At 35.8% G+C, this 6,365-nt stretch overlaps 1 long non-coding RNA gene across 1 annotated transcript; it reads right to left on the reverse strand.

The window, feature by feature from the left end:
- Window positions 1–2,800: 2,800 nt before the first annotated feature.
- LOC140167199 (uncharacterized) lies at window positions 2,801–4,237 on the reverse strand. Its single transcript, XR_011860995.1, has 3 exons — window positions 4,151–4,237; window positions 3,405–3,782; window positions 2,801–2,822 (listed from the first exon to the last, which is right to left on the reverse strand). It is a non-coding gene; the product is annotated as an uncharacterized lncRNA (long non-coding RNA).
- Window positions 4,238–6,365: the final 2,128 nt, after the last annotated feature.

Genomic DNA, 6,365 nt, shown 5'->3' on the forward strand with positions numbered 1-6,365 from the left:
TACCAGATATTGCGATAGGCCCACATAAAAAATACAACAAACAGAATACAAAGAATACAGGAGTATGATTTTCTGTGATGGGTACATTTAATCAGTCATTTGTACGGAAATGTAACAACAACAATAATAATAATACTATTTGATAATAATAAAATAATAATAATAACACTAATAATAATATTAATAATAATAATAATAATAATAATATACGTTTCTCAGTAACCATGTAGGCGTACATCACAGTTGAAAATGGGAATTTGCTTTAAATTTTGCCAAAATCAGATGAAAATTTTGGTGAATGTTGACAAGTTAAATTAAAAGTAAAATCACACTTATTTCCCATAATTTTGAAAATAAAAATCCGCATTGGGGCCGATTTACAACTCCTACACATGGTACACGCTACAGGAACCCGTCGGCTACGAACTTGTTTGTTTGTTGTTATTGCGGCGGCAATGTTTTAGCCCCGCCCATAACTTAAAGTTTCGCTGATGACTGTAAACAAGTTCAGTATACACGGTCCCTGAGTATACATGTACCTACATTATACATGTACGGAAATGCGGCGCATACATCGGTACGTATCGCGGCAAAGATCAGAGCAAAATGGTGAATACAATCCAGGAAAAAAACTACGCATGACAGTCGGAAGCGAAAACATGAAAGGAGGGTATCAGGCGGGGTATCCGGCCCGTCTGGACATGCATGCCGTGCGCGTAGAAAACTGAGTGAAATGCAACGTTCTACATGTGAATTTAATAATAATGCATAACATTTTCAAAACAAACAGAAAATTACATATTTAAAACTAAAATTTTCTGGTGCAAGCAATTTAGCACACGTTTTCTTAATCTTTTATCACAATTACATAATTATAGTTATCAGCACGTTATAGAATTGTTTTGGATTATAAAGGTTTTAGTTTTATGTTTGTTGGGAATCTGTATTTGTCATCGTTGCCTGTGAAGGATTATGTTTCAAGCACTAATTGTTTATAATCAGGAGCAAAAGAACAAAGAGAATAGGAAGACCGATTGATACCATACACCAAACCCATTTCTGAGAAGTGCACCTGATAATTTCAAAAACACCCTTGTTTGTGACATAAATAGGAAAAAGGAGCGCAGCATTTGATACACAGCTAAAAAGAATTTTATAATTCATTCACTCACTAGTGGGGGAGTTTTTTTTGTTAAAAAACTTCCACGTCCCCTCCTGAGTATCAAATGGTGCGCCCATAACAGCTCATAACTACGGGAGTGGTATACCAAAAACACAGGTGTACATCATTTCCCCAGGTTACTAGACCTTTATGCACAAACGTACCGCGCACATAGCAATGCTCTATAATTAACCCTCGCAGATGGTCTGTGAACATGAACATAGTCATCGAAAAATATAACAAAATCAAAACAGCTGATTTTACATAATTATTTCGCTTGTTTTATGACAAAATGTATCGCAAAATATTTACAAGACATGTGCAAAACAATTTTTTTGTTGTTTTCCCAGTTTTTTTACAACCTTATCAAAGTGTCATAAAATAAAGCATGGCTTTAGAAAAAATTGCAGTTTCACTAAAATAAGAGATGCGATTTTCTTTCGTTTGATAAACAAAAATAATAAACAATTTAGCACAATTCACAAGCCTTATTCAGTTTAATGACATTAAAAAGTCCCATGCAGTGATCCGAGCGAAATGGAGCTATAGAGAAATTACATTTTCATGTAAAATGTCATATTTTGTCTTGAATACACAGCTGACTCAACCACTTGCAGTCTATGTTAGCATTATGTATGCTACCAGAGAAGATGTAATAATTTATTACATCTTCTCTGATGCTACTAACAATGGTGTAAATAACTGAATTTTGATCATAATCTTCTGAATGAGCTAATCACTGAATGGGTCTTTAATATCAACCAACAAGTCATTCGATGTAACTATTACATTCAATAGGATCACATGAAATATACAGCTGTATCTTAAAAGATTAGTAACAATATGGCACACAAGTACAGAGTTGGCAAAAAGATACATCTGCTCATTACATTTTAAAACAACAGACGCTGGACGTGGGCTACAGACACTCGGCTGCGGCCAGAATAGATACTTTTCGTCCCCGGCGCAAATGTCATTCACCATAGTTTATAATTATATCAAAGGAGAAATAGGCAAATAGCACTCAGGTAAAAAGAATTGCGAAAGTTTATGAAGTAGCATACAAGCTCACCTTTTAGCTTCCATGAGTCTATTTCAGGAAACAAACACGAAATATATTCCAGCATAGGAAATCATTCCCATGGATGCAGTAAAACTTTTTACGAAACAAAATTACTGCAAAAGTCCATACACTGCTTTGTTCTTGTCTCAGGCTCTGTCCGACATATTCACGCTCAAAAGCACAGGAAATCCATTCAGCAAATTGAAGCACAAAAGTAATTCCAGGTTAGAAAGTCTACTTTCCAGGATAGATCCATCCATAACTGCGCTCGCACTCCATCAGACGCAGTTCCGTCTTCTGGATTTTGGTGAGGATATGCATGAGTTAAATATCCGAGTTTGACGGGCGCTTTCAGCGGCAAGTCCTGGCTCTTGGTCGCCGTATAAACCTGTTGCCTAACTTAATGGTGGACGGGTCACGGCACATTTATACTATTTAAAAGTTTATAAATTCCAATGGTAAAAAATCCTTTTAAATTCATATTTTTCCTTGCCACGTTCATTGTTGCTATTTAAAGCTATTTTGATAACCAACTTTAGTGTATACATGACCCTTGTGGATTCAGGCGGATTCTTCCGGCGGTGTTTGCGAAAGATGCTGCAAAGAAAATCATAGAAAAACAAAAACAGAAATAATTTTTATGACACTAAACATTTCCAATGAATGAATGAAGATCAATGGTCATCCCCGAGTCATCCGAATTAGTTCAACATGTCGAACATGCCCGCGAACATGAACATTCCATGTTTTCAATATCTAGTCACTGAAAGGTGGTCTTAACACTGGAATTATGGAAAATGTTGTGCCTCATAACTGCTAAATTGTTGATCGACAGTATATAAAAGATATACATATTTTAATAGAAAAGACTTGATGAATCCATCTGGGAGGTCAAATTTGGGTAAAAATGATAATTTGTTGAGAAAATCCTAAAACAATATTAAAAACTAGAAGTATCTAGGATCAACTTCACAAAAAATATTTGGGCGAAAACAGGTTTTTTATGATTTTTGAGCAAAATTTAGCATTTCTTGATGACTTTTGGTGGAAATTTCAAAAATTTGGTCAAAATTTTTTATTGACCTTGGAAAGAATCTGGATGTCTTTCAGGTTTCACTGAGGAATTAATCATATCAATCAATTATAACTGTAATTAATCAAATGAAAAAGTGTACTTACAAAATATTTTTGCAGGTCATGCTGGGTTTTATGTCTTGGTACTGATGATGATGTGCTATTAGGAATTTGGTCCTCGAGAGTCTGATTTGTAAAACATTCCTCGAATCTTTGGTTATTCTTTTGTGACAGATTTTCTTGAATGATCTTGAAATCCCAATTTGAAGACTTACTTAGTTGCAGAGCATTTCCGTAAACGTGGAAAGGCTATAAACATAGGGACCTATATTGACCGAATTCTCATCAAGTTTGTAGCCTAGTAGGCCTATAAATTATAGGACCTATATTCATGATAAGGCCTTGGTCTGGTTCATATGAAGTTCTATAGGCTTAGCCCTGGTCCCATGGACGTGTGTTGGTCTGGAAAACCTTTAAGGAAACCTGAAAAAAAGGAAATGTAATATAAAATTTTAACCAATATCAGGGATTTGGACACAAATATAATTTGATATCAGAACAAATCTAAGATTACAGTAGTATCTCTGAAGACATAGGTTATTTTATGAACAGATTCATTTTAGTTTTGGAAATGGACAATGTAATTGTATCTATGATTTTATTAATCAAAACAACGAAGTATAATGGTCATTGCAGCCTCTATACTGTTTAAGGTTTTAATCAGGGCTGCAGTTGGACTATTCATTGAATATTAAAAGAAGAGTATTTTGCAAGTTTTAACTACCGGAATTGGTCTTGGTATTAAATGGGTTATAAAGTCATATCAGTCAACATAATCAAAATGTACTTACAACATACATGTAAATTGGCCATTGTTTTCTTGGTACTGCATGCGTCGAAACAGAATTTTATCCTCAAATCTCATTCTATAGTATGTTATTGTCAATATTTGCCCCGTTGTAATATTCCATAGTCTTGGTGTGGCCTTCTTCTGTCCGATGAGGTAGAAGATCGTATATAGCATCGTACGATACCAAAGCTGTCGACTGTGCCATGTCCCCTGGGAGCTGAGCCGATATGTCTGTGGTTGTTATTTACGTGAAATGTGGCCTATACTCCTTCTGCCTTTTCAAGGCTGAGAATCTTGCCAGGTGATGGGGTCTCGTTGCGGCGCGGCGGTGGTGAATGGGGGGGTAGTGGAGTAATTTCCACTACCCTGTTCCTGTTCTTGACACAGTCTTCTAACTCTTCTACACTATTTCGTTTGTTCATTGATCAAAATTTAATTCATATAAATTATTCAAAATTCCTTTAAATATCATGCTCCTATTTCTATGTTTCTAATTCAATTCATATATTATTCAAAATTCCTTTAGGTATCATGTTCCTATTTCTATGTTCCTTATTTAATGTCCACTACCTTGTACTTGTTCCTGTTCTTGATATTTCATTGGTAAAGTTTCTGTTCTTCAAGTATCTTTTCTGTAATAATATCAATGTTCGTTATTCAAACTCAATCTTCTAACTCTTCTACTGTCCCTAATTTAATTTCTACTACAGTAATAATATCAATGTTAGTTATTCAAACTCAGTTTTCTAAGTCTTCCATACCATATCGATTGTTCATTATTCAAAATTCTTTTAAAAATTATGTTCCTATTTCTATGTCCTTAATTTGCACTATCCTGTTCCTGACATTTCATCCATGAAGTGTCTGTTCTTCAGGTTCCTGATTACCAGATTGCTAATACCTAATCGCGATGAATGTTGGATTGTGGTACGAATAATATGTATTAAGTACAGATGCATAATATAATGCGGGACATGGTTTTATGTAGATATGATCAAGAAGGGTGCCACCAGCAGTAGTAGGATCTGTGATAACTTGATGGTATTGGCTTAAGGACTGGAAATCATTTGCTCTACCTCCCATTAAATTGTGATTGAAGTCGCCAACAAATACTGTATAATCTGTATCCAGTAAATCAGTTTGTGCAGTGATGTTATTCATTTCTGTACAAAATGTGCCCGCACTAGTTCCAACGGGTTTGTATATTACGGTAATTAGCATGTTTGTGTTTCCATGTGTCCTAATTGCAAGTGCATCACATACATTGCTTGGAATGGGCACTACTGTGTAGTTGACACCATTTTGAATGTAAATTGCCACACCTCTGCCTCGAGTAGAATGTATTGCTTCTAAAGAGTAGCCTTCTATTACAAGAGAGTCTAGGCTACTAATGTCTGTCAACCATGTTTCTGATAAACAAATAACATGTGCTTTCCTAATTTCTGTATTGCTCTTCATGTCTTCGATGTGTCGACGTAAGCTCTGTATATTATGATGAGCAATTATGAAATACTTATTCTGATCGATGGGTAGCATAGGATTGGCATTGGATAGATCACAAGTAGGCATCTCTGCAACATATCGTGCTACATCTGGATTGCAATAGATCCTGGAAAAATCACAGTTGGTTAAATGCATTCCCTCTAAAGTTGTCACTCGACTAAGTGCAACGTATGCCATTGATTCTTTGAAACATTTCATAGAAATCACAGCTTGTTCAGTTGTCAGTCCTTGGACTTTGTGAACAGTAACAGCCCAAGCAAGTTTCAATGGAATCTGTTCTCTTGTGGTACTGAAGTTTCTTCCTTTCAATTGAAATGTTTCCTTGCGTGGCATTATAGCGACACACGATACATACTCAGGTGGTATAACTTGTGATGATCGAGCCTTCCTTCCAATTTTGTCACTGTCAAACCTGACATAGACAGCCTGTGGCATGTTCTTGGAGTTACCGAATTCAATTCCTTTAATGGTACCAGATACTCCATTACAAAGACCATCGGGAACATCAATGTTAGCTATTAGCATAGTTCTAGCACCTACTGCTAACTTCAGATAAGGTACAAGTGACGTGTCGTCTTTTCGACGTGATGTGTCATGTGGTGTTTCGTGGACTTTGATCACTCTGCCACCCTTTTGGTCAACGTCTTCTGCTTTGATAGTAAATGTTTCCGTGTTTAGTGACGCTAACTTTGTTTCATTGTGACTGTCAACAT

The sequence above is a fragment of the Amphiura filiformis genome, chromosome 13, assembly GCF_039555335.1.
Source record: "Amphiura filiformis chromosome 13, Afil_fr2py, whole genome shotgun sequence".
Classification (NCBI taxonomy): Eukaryota; Metazoa; Echinodermata; class Ophiuroidea; order Amphilepidida; family Amphiuridae; genus Amphiura; species Amphiura filiformis.